The 24,035-nt window shown below is 41.5% G+C and overlaps 1 long non-coding RNA gene across 1 annotated transcript; it reads right to left on the minus strand.

Moving 5' to 3' along the window:
* Positions 1–8,729: 8,729 nt before the first annotated feature.
* On the minus strand, positions 8,730–12,085 carry LOC108041485. Its single transcript, XR_001769134.2, has 2 exons — positions 11,860–12,085; positions 8,730–11,247 (listed from the first exon to the last, which is right to left on the minus strand). It is a non-coding gene; the product is annotated as an uncharacterized LOC108041485 (long non-coding RNA).
* Between the last annotated feature and the right edge of the window lie 11,950 nt (positions 12,086–24,035).

Raw genomic sequence — 24,035 nt, forward strand, 5'->3', positions numbered from 1 at the left:
TTTCTTTTCTTCACTTTTTTGTACTTCATCAGCGTGAATTTAATCGGCTCTCGACTGAACAGACGCTTTATTCACATATTCGTTTTGTGGCATACCAAGCTTACATACCCATTCACACATGTACCTACAACTGAACATGGCAACGAAATGTTGTGCGTGCAGGAATATACATATGTACCTCTATTCCCTTTTCCCCTGCTTATGCATTGTAACGGCCAGAATTGGTCGCACAATTTAAATATCTAATATCTAATCAACCACATTAAAAAAGAATAAGTTAAAACATAAGCACGATAGTTTAATGGCTCCTCTCTAGGCAGTGGGAGGGATAGAGACAATAAGTAGGTCGTTACAAGTGCGCAGTAGCAAAGGAAGCGAAGCAGCGAGAATCAAGCCGGAGGATCACCAGAGAGCGAGAGTACGCGACGGCAGCATCGGAGCAGAAGAGCGAGAGTACGCGACGGCAGCATCGGAGCAGAAGAGCGAGAGCGAGCTTACGCCAGCGTCACCAGCAATAGAACCCGACGCCGTGAGAGCAGGACAACTCGATCATGCAGAAAAACCGAAGCAGCGAGAAAGATGGAATGCCAAAGAACTTGGCTGCATGAGTTCTGGAGTGCGTATAAAAAGTCGAGTTCTGGACTGCGAAAGGGAGTCGAGTTCTGGATGGCGAACGAGAAAGTCGAGTGCGGGAGTAGACGTGGGATTATTTTTAACTTCGCGACCGGTAACCTTGCGGTAGTACCCCGTGCACCAGCCGAGCCAGGACCTGCAGCCACACCCTCCAACGGATACCAACACCACGCTTGCCGGGATCCACTGAGTCTGTCTGAGTGAGTAGCGTTAAGACAAGGAGTGCGGTATAGGCAGGGAAAATCATTCACATGTAGAAACTGCATCTTATTACTAAAAATAAAACCAAAACCCTGTACACGCAACGATCCCACGTGCTTAAGTAGTATTTCCGTGCCTCCAGTGTATTCGCCTCAGCCGACCAAGCCCACCCCAAAGTTCAACCTACCCGATCCTCACGTGCATTTTCGGTGACTGCTGCAAGGCGCCCAGCCTCCGCTCCCGAATGGTACGATCACCCGCCCCCGCTTGCTTCGCAGCCGCTAGGGCGGAAAGCATCGGCTGAGACAAGTGGTCCAGCACTGCTAGTGGCGACCAGCCTCAGTTGCTTTTCCCTATTCCCAAAGCGGAGAACCTTTTTGCGCAGGAAACTCTAACGCGAGCCGACAACCATCACCTTCAGTCGGCCCGCTCTCTACCAAAATTTCCGAGTCCCCAAATCTTATAAATTTTCTGTAAGCGACCCTGGCCGGACTGAGACATATCTCAGCCAGGATAACTACATTACAGATGACGCCCGAGCAGGGACTTTGGGAATCAGGATAATTAGAGAATTCCATCCTTCGTGACTTAAAACGTAACCAGAGTCATACCATTTTTCTTGCTGCTACGAAATCGGGGTCCGCTAATAATAAAATAAATAAAACAAATCGCCAGGCCAGAAATAGTATATATCCTTGTCCGGCACTAGAGAAATATTTAGCCATAGAATCGTTGTCGCCCCTCGAGAAAATTTTCTGTCCGGAAAAATCATCAGCGTCACTGTAGTAACCTCGCACTAGCCGCACGCCAGAGTTTTAGCGCTAAGTTTAAAACCACAGATTTCATCGAGAAGCAACACGTCTGAGATGCGCAAATACCATGGGGAAGCAGTGGATGTACGACATCAAGAAGGAGCAACTGGAGGAGATCTTCAAGGAATTCGGGCTAACCCCAGAAGGTACCCTGGCAGACCTGCGGATACGAATGTCCGCATACATGGATCAAGACGATCTGCCCAAACTACTAGTGGAACGCTTGATAGCGCTGGAGCTCTTATACAAGGCAAAGTCCCGCGAGTCCTCACCACATCGCCCAGTCTACGAGCCCGATGATAAGTACCGGAAACTTGACTCTGAGCAACAGGCAGGGACACATCTACTAGAAGTTCCTAGGACTGGAACCCGGGGGAATGCACCACTGATACACAACGAGGCTGGGCAGCCTGGATACCTACCGCTGGAAGCCGAACGAGTTCTCCACTTTGGCCTGGTGGATAAGCTACGAAAGTGGGGCATTTTCTTCGACGGCGAGAACGGCGACCCGCTGTATTTTCTGGAGCAATTGGAAGAGCGAGCGGATGCATATCAGATCGAGAAGGAACAACTTCCAAGAGTGCTATCTAGCATTTTACTTGGTCGAGCCGGAGACTGATTTAGAGTCGGTCAACTTCAGAAAGCTACCTGGAAGGAATTTACGTGTGAGTTTCTGGATTTCTTTTTGCCGCCACGCTATTTTCAAACTCTAGAAGATGAGATCCGCGCCAGGCTGCAGCGGCCAGGTGAAAGCTTCAAAGATTTCGCCCTCAACCTACGCTTGATGATGCGCCGAGCAAACTACGACGGGAACCAGGAATTGGATCTACGAAAATCTCCTCCCAGAGTACCAACTTTTCACGAGACGACATGAATTTGAGACGCTGACGCAATTGACCCAGCTGGTGACGAACTTCGAAGTTACCCGGGATCGGGATCAACACAGATATGCCCAGCTGATGACGACATCGAGAGCCCGGCCCACTTTTCTGGCAAGGAACCCAACTGCCGCGAACCAGGCATCAGACGACCAGCCCACCGAAAGGCCCAGGACATCCAACGCCCTGGTACCCATGTCACCCGAAGTCACCCATCGCCGCCTCGAGGACTTGCCCAGGACCGACGTCAGAAGTGCTTGCGGAAACTGCGCACATGGTGGACATTTAAGCAGGGAATGCCGGAACCCACGGGTCTTGTTCTGCTGGGACTGCGGCCGTCAAGGGATACGAACTATCCACTGCTGCCGAGCCACGCCCTCGGGAAGCGAAGAGCGCTTCCGCCCACCCAGGGAACGGACGGAGACAGCGCTCAATACCCTCCGCCAGCAATAGAACCCACTCTTCGATGTGAAGGGAGCCGGATAGTGGCGACGGTGTCCAACGAAGATCAGCCTCTCTGTGCTACCATCGACACCGGAACTACGCGCACTTTCATCAGTGAAAGGGTCGCCGAAATGGTCAGAACCGAGCAAAATCAGCGCGCAGTCATCACTCAATTCAGCCTCGCCGACGGAAGCAAAAGGGAAGTCACCCAAGCACTCAGCGTTACCATTCGTTTGGGAGGCCAGCAAGTAGTCATGCCAGTTCTGGTGTTACCGACTACAATCGATGACGTGCTCTTGGGAATGGATTTCCTCAGCAAGACAGAAGCCTCTCTGGAAATAAGCCAGGTGAGACTTAAGTTACGACGGGATCAACCAGCTCTGCAGGCGCAGGTGCGACCAGCCCCGCCAACCTCGTCGAATCCAGCCCTGGCAAACCCAGCACTACAGGCGCAGCGGCGACCAGCCTCGTCGAATCCAACCCTGGCAAACCCAGCACTACAGGCGCAGCGGCGACCAGCCTCGCCAACCTCGTCGAATCCAACCCTGGCGAACCCAGCTCTGCAGGCGCAGCGGCGACCAGCCCCGCCAACCCTGTCGAATCCAGCCCTGCAGGCGCAGCGGCGACCAGCCCCGCCAACCCTGTCGAATCCAGTCCAGCCGAGATACGAAGAACAGCAGAATCCCGCTGTGTACCCGAACGCTACCATCGGATCCTGCAACAAGACCGGCGGAGGACTCCACTATACCAACACCAACCAGCGCCACCGAGGCACAGAGGACCTGCCCGAGAGATATTCTACCTGCACCATGCCCCGAAGCCATACGGAGTAACCCATTTCGACGATCTGCAGGAGCGGCAGCAGTGGCCACAGCCGCCACAGATGAACCATTAGACAGAGACACCTAAATCGTTGACGAGGCAGACCTGCAAACAGCTGAGACGGAGTTGAAAGCCGAACTGGAAAAATTCAGCGGACTAACCGGCGTGTCCTCAATTACGGAGCACTCGATTCTGATGAGGGACGACCGTCCGATCAAGCAGCGTTATTTCACCAAGAACCCAGCGATGCAAAGGATCATTGATGACCAGGCTGATGAACTTTTACGCGACGGTAGGATAGAGCCATCGAAGAGTCCACACAGCGCACCAATCGTGCTCGTGGGGAAAAAGACGGGAGACTTGCGAATGTGCGTGGACTACCGGCAACTGAACGCCCGCTCTGTTCCCGATGCGTATCCACTACCACGGATCATTCATATTCTGGAGAAACTAAGGAACGCTAAATACATATCTACTCTAGATTTAAAAAGTGGATATTTGCAAATTCCGATGGCGGCCGGCAGCAGAGAATGCACTGCTTTTACAGTGCCAGGTCGAAGCTTGTAGCACTGGAAAGTTATGCCGTTTGGACTCCACTCAGCGCCAGCGACATTTCAGCGCGCCTTGGATCAAGTCATTGGACCAGAGATGGACCAACGCTTTTGCGTATCTTGACGATATTATTATCGTCAGCAAAACGCTCAAGGAACATATGCAGCATCTACGGGAAGTACTCCACCGACCGGGATAAAAGTAAATTCTTTCAGAGGAGTATCGTATACCTAGGACACCAGATCAGCGAGGATGGAATCCATACAGACCCGGAGAAGATAGCCGCTATTAAGGAACTCCAACCACCGTCAACTATCAAGGAACTGAGACAATGCCTGGGCATTGCATCATGGTACAGCAGATTTGTACCAAACTTCACAGACCTTGTGGAACCAATGACTAAGCTGCCCAAGAAGAGTTACAAATGGACGCCAGTGACTTTGGCCTCGGAGCAGTGTTGACGAAACAGATTGAAGGCCAGGAACGAGTCATCGCTTACGCCAGTCGGCGTCTATCGACCGCAGAGGGCCATTATTCCACAAGTGAAAAAGAATGCCTGGCAATTGTGTGGGCAGTGCGAAAATTCCGATGTTACCTCGAGGGATACCACTTCAATGTAATCACAGATCATTTGCCGCTAAACTGGCTCAACGCCATTGAGAATCCCACAGGACGCATTGCCCGCTGGGCCTTAGAACTGCAACAGTATCGCTTTGACGTACTCTACCGCCGAGGGAACCAAAACGTTGTAGCCGACGCGCTCTCGAGACAACCGCTAGAACGACTACAACAAGCAGCCACGGGACGGCAAAAGTGCACCTGGATAACCAAGATGCTGACGAGGATAGCCGCGGAGCCAGCTAACTACCCAGAGTACGCCCAAGAGAACGACCAGCTGTATCGGCGCTTCGGGAATCGCCCGGAAGAATAAGACTATATTTCCTGGAAACTGTGCGTACCCCACAGAGCGTGCCAAAAGGACTATCAAGACGATGATAGCGCAGTACATCGAAGGAAACCAGAAAACTTGGGATGCAGCCTTGCCGGAGATTAGCCTGGCTATCAACTCCAGCGCTTCCGACACCACCGGATTTACCCCCGCTTACCTCCTACAAGGTCGGGAGCCGAGACTGCCGGGCTCACTTTATCACGAAGTCACCCCACACTCGGGCGGAGGACCCGTGACCCCCACCGCCAAGGCAACCCATCTTCAAGAGGTTTTCAGGGTAGCCTTGGAAAATATGCAACGGGCCAGCGAGAACCAAAGCAGCACTACAATCTGAGAAAACGCACATGCCAGCCAGCCATTGGGGATCTAGTCCTCGTGAAGCAACACCACCTTTCTAAGGCTGCGGACGGATTTGCGGCCAAATTAGCTCCACGCTATGACCGGCCATTTAAGGTCGTAAATTTCGCCGCCCAAAACATCATCCGACTCCAAGACCCGAGAACCAAGCGCCGACGAGCAGCTGGCCTTGCAGACCTTAAGGCGTTCCATGAAGACGACATCAACAGTGAGTCCGAAGACGCCGATGGCATCCCAACAGATGAGGGTCTGGTAGAGTAGATATATCTAGATTAACCTGAACATTGTAACCTTAGCCTGTAAGCTTAACCTGAACATTGTAAACCGCACTCCCAAGACAGCTAGGCAGGACTAGGTGGTAATTTTAATATTTCACAGTACCGGGAGCAGACATGCCAGGACACCGCAGACGCCGCCATTCCACCAGGAACGCTCGGCATACTCGACCTCGCACCCGCGAACGACTGGAGGACAGCGAGATGGAGGCAAACCCAATGGTGCCTGCCGTGGTAATACTCCCAGAGTCGCCCCTCACCATAAGCGACGGGCTCAGCCCTGCCACCATCGAGTATCTGAAGCACTATTTGGAGGGCTTCGATGGAGCCATGGACGTAGAGGAAGACGAGGTACCACTTCGGACTGACAGGTTCCCACAGCTGAATATGCGCGCGATCAGCCCCATGCTGGAAGTGACCGAGCACACCCCAGTGGCCGGCCAGCTCGTGACCAGTGACGACAGAGCCACGCTTCCCCGCCAGCCTTTTACGATCGAGGTGGTCGACATAAGCGACGACGACGAGCCAGAGCCGCCACCAGTCACCGGACCTGCAGAGGAGGACGAAGACCCACCGCCAGCTTACGGGTCTTGGGAGGGCTTTCAGGAGCCCGCCACCTGGACAACCCCAGCAGAAACCTCAACGCCTGAGACTGGACCTTCGGGGGAAAATCGAGTGCCAGTAGGAGGGGATGCATTGCCCAGGTGGTTTACGACTACGTGGCGCGAATGCCATGTGGCGGAAACACCCAGTTGGCAACCCCTGTTGGCGAGCCGGTTCGCAGTTTCCGCATGGACGTGGACATGGACGACGATCGCCCCAGCACCTCAGCCGACGCCCTGCGTCGTCAACAAAGCCACCAGTCACGGCAGGCCAACACCGCAGGCGGAACCCACGACGAGCGAGAGCAAATAACCCCAAGGAGTTCTGGCCAACGAAGCCCCTCAACTTGCCGGATGAGGCACAGTGAGTGGGTACTCGTCCCGGCCAACTGGCGGATACCCACTTCAGGACAACTTGCCGCGACATGTCGTGGAGCGACTTCAGGCTCGGGTAGCCAGAAACCTTTGCCGCAACATCCGGGTATTGGAGACCGGAAACGATCAACACTATCGGGTGCGGATCAATACCCGGAACGAGGTCACCGTCTCTCTTCGCCCGCCGATGTAAAGGGGGGTGTAACGGCCAGAATTGGCCGCACAATTTAAATATCTAATCAACCACATTAAATAAGAATAAGTTAAAACATAAGCACGATAGTTTAATAGCTCCTCTCTAGGCAGTGGGAGGGATAGAGACAATAAGTAGGTCGTTACATGTGCACAGTGGCAAAGGAAGCGAAGCAAGCGAAGCAGCGAGAATCAAGCCGGAGATGCAATGGGAATTTCCACCGAACACGTGATCACCAGAGAGCGAGAGTACGCGACGGCAGCATCGGAGCAGAAGAGCGAGAGTAAGCGACGGCATCATCGGAGCAGAAGAGCGAGAGCGAGCTTACGCCAGCGTCACCAGCAATAGAACCCGACGCCGTGAGAGCAGGACAACTCGATCATGCAGAAAAACCGAAGCAGCGAGAAAGATGGAATGCCAAAGAACTTGGCTGCATGAGTTCTGGAGTGCGTATAAAAAGTCGAGTTCTGGACTGCGAAAGGGAGTCGAGTTCTGGATGGCGAACGAGAAAGTCGAGTGCGGGAGTAGACGTGGGATTATTTTTAACTTCGCGACCGGTAACCTTGCGGTAGTACCCCGTGCACCAGCCGAGCCAGGACCTGCAGCCACACCCTCCAACGGATACCAACACCACGCTTGCCGGGATCCACTGAGTCTGTCTAAGTGAGTAGCGTTAAGACAAGGAGTGCGGTATAGGCAGGGAAAATCATTCACATGTAGAAACAGCATCTTATTACTAAAAAAGAAAGGTAAGCTAACTTCGGGCGGCGCCGAAGTTGATATACCCTTGCACAATATTCTGTAAATTCTTAATAGTCACAACTTCCTAACTTTACAAACACCAAAGTTATGGCATTTCCGATCAATCAGTTATATGGCAGCTATAGGATATAGTCGACCGATCCTTATTAAATTTGGTAGGTCGGATTGATTGGCCAAGTATAAAACCCATAGAAAATCCCAACTATCTAACTTTACAAACGCCAAAGTTATGGCATTTCCGATCAATTTGTTATATGGCAGCTATAGGATATAGTCGGCCGATCCCGGCCGTTCCAACTTATATACTGCGTGCAAAGGAAAGAAGGGCGTGTAGAAACAGACAGACGGTCAGACGGACAGACAGACGGACAGGCGGACATGGCTATATCAACTCAGGAGGTGATCCTGATCAAGAATATATATACTTTATAGGGTCGGAGATGTCTCCTTCACTGCGTTGCACACTTTTGACCAAAATAATAATACCCTCTGCAAGGGTATAAAAAATAAAACCAAAACCCTGTACAAAACCGATAGTGCTTAAGTAGTATTTCCGTGCCTCCAGTGTATTCGCCACAGCCGACCAAGCCCACCCCAAAGTTCAACCTACCCAAACCTCACGTGCATTTTCGGTGACTGCTGCAAGGAGCCCAGCCTCCGCTCCCGAATGGTACGATCACCCGCCCCCCGCTTGCTTCGCAGCCGCTAGGGCGGAAAGCCTCGGCTGAGACAAGTGGTCCAGCACTGCTAGTGGCGACCAGCCTCAGTTGCTTTTCCCTATTCCCAAAGCGGAGACCCTTTTTGCGCAGGAAACTCTAACGCAAGCCGACAACCATCACCTTCAGTCGGCCCGCTCTCTACTAAAATTTCCGAGTATTCTTCGACAGCCGGCGTTTATTTTATTAATACTTAGTTTCGTTCCTTATGCGTCAGTAGTTCCGTAATAGTCTTTAATCCTCGTCGCCAATGTAACAGTCCAGTAATAACACGTGCTTTTCGGTTCCTTCTTGAACTCAACATACGACGCAATCCATCTCGCGTCGTGGTGAATTTATGGTTTCCTTGTTGGGCTCGAATTCCGATCAGCTGACACAGTTTCCTACACTTAATATTAATCCAATTCTGTCCTTGGGTCGAAATTTATTTGTAATTTTTTGATGTAATTAGTTATAGTTTTTGAATACGATTTCTTAGCTGGGACTTTTGAATTTCTTGTTTCCTTTTCGTCCTACTCCTAACTGCCATGTCTTGTTCGATTGCTTGTGTTGTAAACCTAGGCGTTATCTTATTCCTTCTGTATTCCTTTCTATAAACTTAATCTCTTCTTTGCAACTACAGTGGTTCCTCTCTTTCCTTGTTCAATTTGTTTTTTTTTTTTGTTTGGCCCAAGCTGCTCCTTAAAATTTTATAAATCTCCTCTCGATACTCATCAAGCTTTTTGAAGTATTCATGTTCTGTATCGAAGGTGATTTCTCAAAAACTGGCGTTCAATAGGTTTTAATTTAGAAAACCTCGTCCAAAATTTCCTCATGGTCACATTACAATTTTAAATCATTCCCTCAAAAATTCTATAAATTTATATTAGTCTAGAAAGTAATTCCACTACCGTTGAGTTACTAGACCATTGTTAAAAAGACACCACATACAACTAGTTCCATGCAGTCTGCAAAAATGTTTATATAAACTTGAATCGTACTCAGACCCTTGGTCACAAATAAGTTTCTTGGGGACACAATAGTGGCTTACTAATTTGTTTATTGATTTTACAATTTTTATACCATATCTATTTGGTATTGTATTGCAAGCCTAAAGAATTATTTATAACTGACATAAAATAGTTTTTGTTAATTGTATACAGATCAGTATGTACAATATCTAACGTCTTAATGGGAGTCTTCTGAAATACTATTTAGGGGTATGTCAGGTATACTTTATCGTACTAACATCTTCATAACATAGTTTTTGTTAATTGTGTACAGATCAGTATGTACAATATCTAACGTCGTAATGGGAGTCTTCTGAAATACTATTTAGTGGTATGGCAGGGATACTTTATTGTACTCCACTTATTGATGACCTTTTTTTCATATACGTCTCAGCTCCCAAAATGTCTCATAATTTCTTGAAGTGTTACACTTCCTCATTTCCTTTCTCATCAATGTCTGCTAGGCACATATTCTTCAAATGATTCTTGTATATAATCCTAGCAATTTGCTCCTTTTCGAAATTCGGTTCAGTTATCGCTCTTTTAGTTTTGTTTCTAAAAGGTGATTCCACCATTTGGGCCCAATCTCACATATTTCCGCCACCTGAATTCTTCATTCAGAGTCTATACCCTTATTAGTATTTGCACACGTAGTTTGGTTTCAATACAGCTCACTATTGTGGATTTGTAGCTCTATTCTTCTGATAGCGTCTGCCACCAAATTTTGCGATTCTTTCTCAAAAACTTTATAAGCATATTCCAATAGTTGCAGTTTCCAACTCACTAACTTGGAATTGGGCTTCTTAAAGCCCATTAGCCAGTAATGAGAAAAGCTTAGGCTTAAATCTTCTTCGGGTTTGGTTTAAAACCTTTCTGAGTCGTTGCATGACCCAGGTATTCTATCTCCTTTTTTAGAAACTCCGATTTGTGCGTTTGCCATCTACCCTTTGTTTCTGGTATTCCCTTGATGTTGTTGCCTGCTGCAAACTCCAGAGTTAACCTGCTTAGTTCTCTTGTTCTAATATGAATGTCTGTGTTTGGTTTCCTCCTTTTTTTGGTCTGCATTGCCATGGTTTTGGTTTCAGTTCTGTCAATAAAGCCAATAACTCATGGTCATATGAGTTTCCGAAATTTCATCATAAAACGCTTCCACTGTCAACTTCTTATATACTGAAATTGCAAAATATTTAATGGTTTTTTGAAGAAAGAAGAAATTATCCTGCTGTGAGCAGACCAAAAATCCGAATCTAAACCGTATAGAAAACTTTGAGCAAGGTTTATGACCATAAAAGAATTAATGGAAGCAATTGTAGCTGAATGGGACAGAATCGAGGGATTGGTTCTCCAAACTTGCTTCATTTAATGCCTGGGCGCATATTAAGAGTTATTTATTATAATGGTGGACACCTGTAGCTCTTAAAGATAAGAAACGAAAGCAAACCAATTAAAAGATGCGTTATGAAAATTTTATCAGTTCGCTCATTCACTAATATTAAACAGATGTATGGCGCAGTGTACGGCACTCTCAAAAGTCAGTATAATGCTTTGTAATTCATTTAGCTTCTGAATGTACATTCTGTGAATCTTTGTATTTGTACTTTTATATTTCACGCTTTCCACTAGTTTGGCAATAACATAGGACAACCATAAGACATTTGTTTTTGGTGAAAAAGATGACCAGTTGTTCCTAAAAATAAAAAATAAAATAAGTATATAAAATCGATAAGGGTAGTTATCTACGGCAAGCCGACGATTAAATGACCTTTGCATTTCGAAATACAAAGCCAATTTTTCCTGCATAAATTCCGAATGCTTATCTTGTTTCTATTGTTAAATCTTTTCATAAGACCCAAAGCAAAATTATTTCTTAGCACACTCCTGCACGACAGCAAGAATATTGGGAAAATATTTGGATACTGGGTACCCAAAACTTAAAATTTTATTATATTTTTAATTATATATTTTTAGCTTAGTATTAAAACTTTCGTAAGTATTAAATTAATACGCATCCTAATAAAAAGAATTTTAGAATTTTCTCATGTTTTGGTTTCTCTGCATTAATTTCTAAAAGTACAATTATTTTTCGGTCAAAAAGGGAAAAGATAGATTGTGATCAGCACGCTTTGAATTTAATATCACGTCTCGTGGTTGTGATAGAAAAGAATTCCTTTTTGATACCACAGGACTAATATTGTACTACAAGCATCGGTCGGTAATTCGGAGGATAAGTCCACATGCGGTGTTGGGTTCTTTATACTATTTTTAAGCGGGTGTATCAAAAATTGTCTGGTATTCATACAAAATAAAATCATTGCAGTAGTAGTGTTGGGCACTTCTCTTGTCCATAGCATCGCGAATCAGACCAGAATAGCCAAGATACTTGTATCCCATGTAGCGCAAATCTGTTTGGTAATGATAACTATATCAGTTTTGTTTATTGAACTGAAATTTTAACACAAAATCTAAAAATATAGCGATGAAAAAATCCGAAAGATCAAGAACTTTGAGAGAAAGCGAAGGACACAAATTTAACACCGGAAAATAAATATTTTTTTAAACACAGGTCACTAAAAATCTATATATTAAACCAAATCAGATAACACACTGTTAATGGCAAATTAGCAATAACAATAGTAGGTCAATTATAAAACTAAAAAATCATCTTGTAGTTCGGTCTTCTCTGTTTGCATACGGCAACACCAAAGAAGAAGACTACAAATTGATTATCACAGTTTTTCATACATTTTCGAAAGTTTAGACCTTGGAAGCCAAAATTATGTGCAATGTCGGCACCAATAAAAATAAAAAGCCACAAAATAAATGGAAAAATATAACTTCGTTGTTCTTAACATTTGCGAAGAGATATAGTAATTTTGAACAATTTTTCTAATAATGTATTAATTTTATAAAAATTGTCCAACTACATTATATAGCTGCCATCTGAACGATCGAAAAATTGATCGAAAATCGATATAGCTTAAATTTCGATTCTCATATGCAGCATAAAAATTGTAAGCAAAATCTAGTATATGAGTTTGGCTGTAGGAAAACAGCCATTATTTGTTTTGATTTGCAAATGATAACTAACAGTCCGCAGTCAACTGTCCTTGCCTCGTTGATGGATGAGACGGGAGGCGAAGAGTTGCAAATATTTTAAGGCCGCGTTGGTGGGTGACGTCGGCAGGTTATGTTGAGAGGGTAATTGTCCCCTATTATTTTGGCCTTGGGCCTCGGTAAGTGAAATAATAATTTGATTGACGGCGATGGCCGGAGTAGTTCCTACCGAGCCAAGTGCTCTTTATTCGTTAAAATATAAAACTAGGGACTGAATCAAAAATTGTCGGAAGCATATCCGGAAACACACATTATGCTCTGTCAGTGTCCTTTGTACAATAATCTACTTTCTATTAGGTTCGACATAAGAATTATTTACTAAATTTAAGCGTCTTTAAGTGCAAGCTTATGACATTTAATTTTAAAAAATATATATAATATACGTATATGCTTAGTGGCAGCCCTTTGGAAACACACTTAGCATCCTTTTGGACTCAAAACTAATGTTTTCCAGTCATATTTGGTTAATAATGCCGGAAGCGTAATTGTTTTTATTAAAATCTAATAAAATGAATTGAATTGAATATCCCGTCTGGAGTCCACAATACGGGAAGTATTCATATTTTTTTCGATTTTTCCAATGGGATCTATATATTATAGTCATCTGATCTGGTCCGTTCTGACTTACATACATACTTTTCGCAAAAGCTTCATCCAAATAGCTTCAGAAAAAGGTTTATAACCAAATAGAAAATTCAGCGACTGCAAATAAGAGTTTAGTTTTTATCAAGAAAGGAAGCAAGTTTCGGCAAGCCGAAGTTTATAAACCCTTGCAGGTATAGCAAAACGACTATATTTTGATTTCTAAGCCAATATTACTAAAACAATGAAGCTATGTCGATTTTGCGCTGCATTTTGCCATCGTTTCTATTCCAGCTATATGATATTGTTGTCCGATTTTGACAAACTAAAAGCGTAATTCTGATATGGCAAATAATTACTACATCTCAAAGGAATATTTTGATAAATAGATATATAATAATATAGAAAAACATCAACTTTTTTATACCCTTGCAGAGGGTATTATAATTTTGGTCAAAAGTGTGCAACGCAGTGAAGGAGACATCTCTGACCCTATAAAGTATATATATTCTTGATCAGGATCACCTCCTGAGTTGATATAAGCATGTCCTTTGCACGCAGTATATAAGTCGGTACGGTCGGGATCGGCCGCCTATATCCCATAGCTGCCATATAACTGATTGATCGGAAATGCCATAACTTCGTGTTTGTAAAGTTAGGAAGTTGGGATTTTCTATGGATTTTATATTTGGCCAATCAATCCGACCTACCAAATTTCATAAGGATCAGCCGACTATATCCTATAGCTGCCATATAACTGGACGGTTGGAAATGCCATAACTTTGGACTTTTTAAAGTTAGGAATTTGGGATTTTTTATGAGTATTAAGAATGCATCATATGAATAATTTTGGAGAATATAATTTACAGAATATTCTGCAAGGGTATATCAACTTCGGCTCCGCCCGAAGTCAGCTTTCCTTTCTTGTTTTATTTTTATTTCTTTAATTTTTTCGATTAGATGATATAGATGGCCGATTTTAATTAATTTAAAACCGTAATTCCATAGTTTTTAAATATTACTAAATCCAAAAAAACAAACAAAAATAAAAAACAACAAAGTTATACTTTTTAAAAAAAATGTCCGATTGTTCCTATGGAAGCAATATGATATAGTGGCCCGATCCGGCTCGTTCCGACTTATATACTACCTGCAATAGAAAGACAACTTTTGTGAAAGTTTTAAGCAGATAGGTTTAAAAATGAGGGACTAGCTTGCTTAGAAACGGACAGACGGATGGACAGACGGACATGGCTAGATCGACTCTCCTGGTGATGCTGATCAAGAATATATATACAAATTCGTCTTTGACTTTCAAAGTGAACGGTCGTGTTTTTTTTCTGCGCTTCGAATTTTGCATTTTGTTTTAATTTTAATTCTCTTCCGGTTTATTTAAACATAAATTTAAACTCCGTTCGCTTCGCGAGTGCACTTTGTATTTAATACTAATAAATTGTTTTAGTTTTTCGTAATTCTTATCTGTCTTTTCTTTTCTTATATCCCCGCCGTTTCTATTTTGTGCATGCACTTTAACTTATTTACGCTCCCGCTCTCTTGCTCTCTTTGCTTTGAAAGTTCTAAGCGTGCAGTTTCTGCGCTCTTGCGGTACTTATAACTGCTCGCTTATAAATTTCAATTCAGTTTTGTTGTGACGCTTGTGTCGAGGTTGCGAACGAGATGAAATCGTTCATGCGCCAAACTAAAGGCGGCCTGATGGGGTTGATTAGCTGTTTCGGAGTGGCTAGAGATAGTTTTCGCCGAGCTGATGATCTCCTCTCTGCGCTGGACTCGCAGTTTAATAGTCGTAAGCTATTAGAAGAGTCCCCTAAGCGCAAAAAGGCCGCTGGTGGTAAGGAGCAAAAGGGGAACACCCCGCAACCGAAATCAAAAGAACAACAGAGCATTCCGGCGGATCAGCAGCTGATTTCAGCAAACCCTCAAATGTTGCTAAGATCAGCAGCTAAAAAAGATTCGGTATCCGAACAATCCGTTACAGAATGCATGCAAGCAGGGACTTCTAAGAATTCCGATTTGTCCGTAGTGGTTTCACAATTAGTGGATCCACCTATCTCTCAGAATGTAGCATCTCCACTACAAGGCACTACTGAGTCCGGACAACCGGCTCAAGTTGGTTTTGCAGAAAAAATGTCTGGTCCACCAAAATCCCTTTTAGTGGTTCCACTAAAGAAACAAATTTTCGTTTCTCGGCTTTCCCCTGATCAAACATCTTCTAATGTATTGTCTTATATACAAGACAAAACTAAAGTCGATTGTAATAGTGTAAAGGTGGAAAAGTTTAAGTTTTCTTATGCTAGAGACATTTCATCTTTCAAGATAACTGTCCCTAACGAGCTTTTCTGAAGCCATATGCTCGGGCGACTTTTGGCCGGATAATATGGTTGTAAAAGAGTTCGAGGCTAAGATAAAGAAGAAGGGGCCCGAGGGAGTAAAACTTCCTAGTCGAGGCCAAACCAGTGTACCAATTTCAAAAAACTAACTTCTAACCTCCTTCTTTCGTATCAGAATGCGAGAGGTTTGCGTAGCAAACTCACTAAATTGTATTCCGATAGCCCTTTTTTTGCATCTCATACTATTGCGTTCACAGAAACCTGGTTAAAGCCGGAGATCTTTAGCTCCGAAGTTTTTCCAGGTAAGTACACAATATATAGGTATGACCGTCCCCCTAGACGGGGAGGTGGAGTCATAATTGGAGTTGATTCAAACTTCCCGTCTGAGGAGTTATTTTTTGATGAATTCAATACCATTGAAGTGTAAAGTTATCGCTTCCTGGTAACTTTATATACATAACTTGCTCATATATTCCGTTCTTGATTATTTAAATCACCTATCCGTTATTAAGACCATTGCAAATAAGCTTTCCGATAGGGATCAGTTGATAGTTCTAGTTGATTTTAATATACCTGGAGTTACTTGGTCCACTGAGGATGGATCGAATGTCTTATTACCTATAGCACAGCATGATTTTATTGATGGCCTGCTTGACATATCTCTATCTCAAGTAAACCATACTTGATTTGTGTTTTGTATCAAATCCTGAAGGTGTGTTTCTGTCCAGAGTAGCACCACTCACGCAACCTGAAGATCCATATCATCCAACAATCGAACTTTCATTTGATACGGGTAGAGTTATAGAAGAAAAATCAGAAAAATCCAAACGAATGCATTGTTTTCGCAAGGCAGACTTTCTGAGGCTAAATAATTTTATTTCTGGCTTTAATTGGTCCGATCTTTACTTATGCATTTATATGTCCGATGCAGTTAATGTTTTTTACACTGCAATAAACTCATTTTTTAATTCCTGTGTTCCGTGGTACTATCCGTCAACTTCCAATAAATCACAATGGTTTAGCAAAGACTTGACACACTTAAGAAATGTAAAGTCCAGACTTTTTAGGAAATATAAAAATACCGGTTCTCAATCTGTTTTTACTAGATATTTAAGTGCTCGGTCAAGATTTACCGTGCTTAATGCTCAGTGTTATAATAGTTACTTAAACCGTTGTAAGGTCCAGTTCTCTCAGGACCCGAAACAGTTTTATAATTTTGTTAACACCAAGCGTAAATCTAATTCTTTTCCTTCCTCGCTGTCGTTCGAAAACATGACGGCAACCACAGATCAGGCAATAGCCGATTTATTTGCCCAATTTTTTCAAACGACTTACTCTACTTTAGATTATTCATCACAGCCTTATTCTTACACCATGTCCAAGTCAAACCTCATATTCTGTCCCACTTTAACAGAAAGCTCTCTTCTTTTGGATCTTCTTCGTATTAAGCCTGTTTATTCGCCAGGGCCCGATGGTATTCCTGGGTGCGTGCTTAGGTATTCCGCTAAGGCCCTGTGCAAACCTATTCACAAGTTGTTTACCTTATCTCTAGAAACCTCCCAATTCCCAAATATTTGGAAGGAATCATTTGTTATTCCTCTTCTCAAAAAAGGTAACAAGTTAGAAGCCCGTAACTACAGAGGTATTTCTAAGTTGTCAGCTATTCCTAAGCTTTTTGAAAAAATTATTACTCCTCATTTGCAGCACCTTTGCAAATCAATCATTTCTCCGTGTCAACACGGATTTATAAAACGTAGATCCACAACCACAAACCTTCTAGAGCTCACTTCATTTGTGATAAAAGGCTTCAATAGTAGTTTTCAAACAGACGTCATTTACACTGACTTTAGTAAAGCATTTGACAAATCACTTACTTCTCATTCAAAAACTTGACCTTTTAGGTTTTCCAGTTGATCTGCTTAAATGGATTTCAAGTTATCTAAATGGCAGGTCACAAAGGGTCCTTTTTAAAAATTCAATTTCTGAAATTCTCCGTGTTACCTCCGGTGTCCCACAAGGGGGCCATCTGGGTCCGTTACTTTTTACATTATTTATTAACGATCTTCCCTCAATTATAAGTCATTCTCGCGTACTTATGTACGCAGATGATGTTAAGTTGTGCCTGCAGTATAAGGATTCCTGCCATTTAGACTTGCAATCCGATCTAGATAATTTTCAAAACTGGTTCCGATATAATTTACTAAATTTAAACGCATCCAAGTGCAAGCTGATGACTTTTTATCGGGTGAATCCGATATACGCGACTTACACATTAAGTGGCAGCTCTTTGGATAGAATAACTCTTGTAAACGATCTTGGCGTTCTTTTGGACCCTAAACTAAAATTTTCAAACCACATTTCGTCCATGGTTAATAAAGCCAGAGGAGTGCTTGGATTTATTAAAGGTGGTCAAAAGAATTCGAAGATCCTTATTTGACTAAAACTTTATTTATTTCGCTAGTCCGTCCGATTCTGGAGTATGGGTCTCCCGTCTGGAGTCCACAATACGGAATACATATTGGTCGTATTGAATCTGTACAAAAAACTTCCTTCTTTTTGCTTTACGGCGCCTAAACTGGGATGCAAATCTTATCTTACCTTCTTATTCTAGTAGACTTCTTTTGATTAATTTACCATCCCTAGCCAACCGTAGAACGATGCTTGGTACTATCTTTATTTATAACCTTATACATGGTGATATTGACTGCCCCGACTTGTTAAGTCGGCTAAACTTTTCTGTGCCAAGTAGATTAACTAGAAATTATTTTCCCCTAATTTTAAATCATTGTAGATCTAACTATGCCTTGCATGAGCCTTTCAGAGTATTATGTTCTGACTATAATAGACTTTTTCCTGTAATATCAAATCTTGACTCTCTGCCGCTCCTAAAACGATTGATACTTGCTTCATTGGCACAAGATTGATCTAACCATTACTTTTTTCCCCGGACCTTTACCTTTATTTTCCTATCTCGCGTCTATCTTATCGCGAATCGTGCCGTACGATACACGGCTGCGCACATCGGTCGGTTGGGCGGGTAAGTGGGCCGTGGGACTCCGCGCGAAAAAAAAAAAAAAAAAAAAAATGTAGGGTTGGAAATGTGTCCTTCACTGCGTTGCAAGCTTTTGACTGAAATTATAATACCCTATATAACTTTTAGCGAAGATATGTAGGGGGTTTGGAATAATTGTACGTAACAAAATTGTTGTATGTTTTTAATTTTTTGCTTATATGGTCTTTTATTTTTTGAATAATGGAGACTAACGACCAGAAACTTTATTTTTTTTAATTTAATTAATTAATTATAATTTTTTATACCCTTGCAGAGGGTATTATAATTTTGGTCAGAAGTTTGTAACGCAGTGAAGGAGACGTTTCCGACCCTATAAAGTATATATATTCTTGATCAGTCTGTCCGTCCGTCCGTCTGTCCGTCTGTTTCAATACCGTTTGCGAGCTCAGTTTAAAAGCTAGCGATCTGAAACATTCACACTCGTCCTAAAACAAGTGTACGCAGATCAAGTTTGAAAACCGCCCCGATCGGATGTCTATATCCTATAGCTCCCATAGGAACAATCGGATATAACTTGCAAGAATGGAAGATATTTCGCGCAGTGTAAAAGCTATTGACATAAATCTTTCCAAATCGTATTTTTTTATGCGTACCTTGATCAGGGTAAAAGCGCGTGACGATCGGACGTCTATATCCTATAGCTCCCATAGGAACAAAAGGGTAAAATCGGTTAAAATTTAATGATTTTTAGGATATTTCGCGCAGTATACAAGCTATTGACATGAATCTTTCCAAATCCTATTTTTTTATGCATACATTGATCAAGGTGAAAGCGCGTGCCGATCGGACGTCTATATCCTATAGCTCCCATAGGAACAATAGGGTGAAATCGGTCCAAATTTGATGATTATCAGAATATTTCGCGCAGTGTGTAAGCTACTAACATAAAATTTTCCAATTCTTATTTATTTACGCATATCTTGATTAGGGTAAAAGCGCTTGCCGCTCGGAAGTCTATATCTTAAAGGAGATAGGAAAAATTAATTAATTAATTTTAAGGCTGCGAAAGTATCCCTTTTTTTCTATTTGTATATGACATTTTTGCAGTATAAAAGCAATTAACTTGAAACGATGCAAATCTAGTTTACTTATGTATACCTTATTCCTTTCACTACTTTTTCACTTTTAGCAATTTCGGCAAAGTCTGCAAGGGTATTAAAACTTCGGCTTGCCGAAGTTAGCTTCCGTCCTCGTTTTTTTATAAAACGCCCCAACTATGGTTGCAAATTAATCGTGCAAATTAACTATAACTTTAATCAAGTATTCATATAATAATATTGTAAACAATTTATTTTGGCAGAGCTTGCTTCTGAGTTCTCACGAGTTCTTATCATATAAACATTCCCACACTCGCACTTAGTAAACAAACGGCGAGCCGAGCTTGAGACAGACGCAATCAAATCCCCTATAGCTAGCCGCCACGGCGAGTCATACTTTAGACTAAACAGCCGTAAGAATCCCGACCGGTAACGAAGACCATTTATAAATCCTCAAGTCGATACCGGTAACGTCTGCTCACACATGCAAACTGTATGGCAAGACATCTTGCAACACCAATGGGTCGATGGCGTCTCAGCAGACGACACCCGGCAGACTTATGGATTCTCGGCCGTGACAGACACGGTTGTCTTCTGTAACAACACATCCTGATTAGCTTATGACCGGCTATGCCCACACCTGATTTGCCCAGGAATGGAGCACCCGCTACCCGCTTTTTTTTTTTGGGATCTTTAGAAATAATTTGACAATACACGAAAACAAGGTCCATCCTTGTGTAGCGTGTTCAACAATAAATAAATAAAAAAAAAAAAAAGAGTCCCGACAACACGATCTCGTATTTTTTCGCATCGCGTTTGCTTCCAAACTTTCCATGCTGATCACAGGAATCTTAATCGGATTTTAACTTCGGGAAATTACGAAGATAAACTTTAAAACAACAAGGGAAGAGAACCAACTCAAGCTTGGGCAGTCGTAAAAGTTAGCCTAAGAATTAACTCAACCAATTGTAAAAGATACAATTAATTAATCAAACAATTTATATTTTTTAAATATTCAGTATCGTTTTTGTAATTTGTATGCCTAATTTTCCAAATTAAAGACCTATTAGGATTGGCCTGAATCTTGATCGTATACTTTGCCTTTACCTTGTTCTTTTTGGTTAATATATTAATTTCGTATGTACCAATAAATTTAATACAGCTCTTTGTTTTATTTCTAGTTAACTAATGCATGTGCTCTATTTCCAGAAGCACAAGATGAGCTGAAAAGTTTTGCGTTGCTCTTATAGAGCATATTGAACAAATGTTGATGTTGTGGTAAGACTGGTTGGCTGTTGATCTGCCAATATACAGTGTCGGCCCAAGCACGCTTCCTTGGGGGACCTCAATTGGATGATATTCAGAGAGGAAATCTTTGCATCTCACTGCGTAACTTCAATGCTGAAGGTATGACTGCAATATTTTATGGCTCTTAGTGGAGAAATAATTTTTTGATTTTATGAGCCGTCCCGCCAAACGCGGTCGATGCCCAGAAAATTATTCGTCTTTCGAATGTATTTAGTGTCTCGGAGGTTATCCGGTTTACTTCTTCAATGGCTCCGTGTTTTTCGCGAAAACCAAATCGGTGCATGGAATGCCATTATGGGCCTGTAGGTGTTGCTTGGTACAATTCAGAAGCAGCTTTTAAAATGGCGGAATTGTGGTCAGGCGATTTCTCTTGAGACTTCATGACTCTTGTTACTTCCCCTGGAATTCAGGAATGTTGTTTATTGGGAGCACTAAGCTATTTGTTGATGAAAATGGTTTAAAGACGTTTTTTAGATGGACGGCAATATATTTGCCCACTCTTCGTTGCTTCGAGGTGACAATATGCCTGATTTAGCTGTCCACAGAGGATATTTTTTTATGATTGGGGGTGTTGCTCTATATGTGATATAGAGCTCGATTTCATTCATCTTTGCGTATTAGGTAGTTGGCTTTTTAGGTCAATATATGCCCAAGAAATCAATCAAGTCAGGCTTCTTCTTCTGTGAGCCAGTATGTAGGCTTTTCCAGAGACATAATATCAAGATTGTTTGGTGGTGTTATTATAGAGTTGTTATTCTTTGTTAGTTGTCTCTGTGATATTAGCATGGCGACAATTTCATGTTGATATTAAAACCGCTAGACCTCGTATTTGTACTGTAAGATTATTAGATTATTAGAGGAAACCATCTAAACAGATTTGTATTTGAAAAAAACCCCAAAAAGAAAATTTTAAAAAAAAAAAAAACAAAATAAAAATAACCAAAATTAATTCTCCTTAATAAAAAAAAAAAAATATAAAAAAAAAAAATATTATTTTTTTTTTTCTTTTTTTCCTTCCCCTTTTTTAAAATATTTTTGAAGTGTTTTTTTATTTTTTTTTTTTATAAAGAAAAAAATTTTTTTTAACTTTAATTATAAAAAAAAAAACAACCCCCGTTAAAAAAAAAAAAAAACCCCATATAAAAAAATTAAAAAAAAAAAAAAAAAAAAAAAAAAAAAAAAAAAAAAAAAAAATATTTCAACAAAATTTTTAATTTTATTTTTATTTTTTAAAAATAAAAAAAAAAAAAAAAAAAAGGAAAAAAATTAAAATAATATTATTTTTTTTTTAAAAAAAATAAAAAAAAAACCAAAACTTTTTTTAAATAAAAAAAATTTTTTTTTTTTTTCCTTTAAAAAAAAAAAAAAAAAAAAAAATTAAAATTTTTAAATTATTCTTTTAATTAAAAAAACAAAAAATATATATTTTTTTTTTTTTTTTTTTTTTTTTGTTTTTTTTTTTTTATTTTATTATTTTTAAAAAAATTTTTAATTTTTTTTTTTTTTTTTTTTTTTTTTTAAAAAAAATAATAAAAAAAAAAAAAAAAAATAAAAAAAAAAAAAAAAAAAAAAAAAAAAAAAAAAAAAAAAAAAAAAATTATTTCTTTTTCACAAGAACGAAAGTAAATGTGAAGACCGTTTGCATTGAGTTTTTCGGTCAAAAGCAAAAGGACTTTCATTTTCCGACCGTTTCTCATTCCGCTCTTTACGCACTACTCATTGAAAGAGCGATATACAAAGATCTCAACGAAAAGCGCTCAACAGAAAACATAAACGAAGACAGCAAGAGTCTCTTGCTCAGAGCGAGAGCGAGAGAGTATGAACTTTTTCGGTTGTGCTCGCAACGAGAGCGCAAGAAGAAAAACGGTCAACAGTTATTTGCGAGCTATGGGTTGTTGTGATCTTTGTTGTCGTTGTTAGGGTCGCTTTGTGTTAGTCGCTGTTATAATTTGCAGATTTTTGGATAGGCTGTAATAGTCGGGCTCATTTTGTACCGTGTCGTTTGGTCACAATAATGCACAGGAAAGCGACCATGTTGTTGGTACTGATATCTCTTCCGCGTAAGCTTTCAAATATTCTTTTGAACAGTTGGGTCTATTTCAAAAAGTGTATATTTTATCAAAGCTATATACCTTTCTGATGATATCTATATCTATTGTGTATATAAACTTCGTATTCTTCTTACCAAATAGAAACTAAAGTTCAATAATACACTAAATCTGGTATTTCGAAAAAATGATCTTATTAAAACTTTGAAAATTAAAAGCAGGATGTAAGAAAAAGATTCGTAATTTAAGTCCTATTCGTATTCCAAAATTCCGCACGCACGTTAATGCAACTTGAGCGTACTCATGCAAGTTATATGGCACAGTATTAAGGGGCCCCTACCAAATTTATAAACAGCTTTGAGGTAAGAGCTCTATTTCAAACAACTCTGACTGACTCAGAGATAAATCTGAAGTCGGGTATTTAAAAAAAAAACAAGAGAGAACGCTATAGTCGGGTGCCCCGACTATCAGATACCCGTTACTCAGGTAAAGGGAGTGCGAGGGAGATGGAGATAGAAACTTTGATCACGCATAAGTTTTTAACGAATGGTCCGATTTGAAAAATTTCTTCTACATTTCGATAGGTATTGATAAACACAATAAAACTGCATTTTTACTTTTCCGAAATATTTAAATTTTTAAAATCGTATATAAGCGATTGTGGGGCGTTAAGAAAGGGGGCGTGGCACCTTTTTGAAACAAACTTGCGCTGCGTAGGAACTCCTAGAATCTGCATGCAAAATGCCAATCTTCTAGCTTTTATAGTTTCCGAGATCTCAGCGTTCATACGGACGGACAGACAGACGGACAGAGACGGACAGACGGACAGACGGACATGGCTATATCGACTCGGCTAGTGACCCTGATCAAGAATATATATACTTTATAGGGTCGGAAACGCTTCCTTCTAGCTGTTACATACTTTTGCACGAATACAATATACCCTTTTACTCTACGAGTAACGG

The sequence above is a fragment of the Drosophila rhopaloa genome, unplaced genomic scaffold (assembly GCF_018152115.1).
Source record: "Drosophila rhopaloa isolate 14029-0021.01 unplaced genomic scaffold, ASM1815211v1 contig_39, whole genome shotgun sequence".
Classification (NCBI taxonomy): Eukaryota; Metazoa; Arthropoda; class Insecta; order Diptera; family Drosophilidae; genus Drosophila; species Drosophila rhopaloa.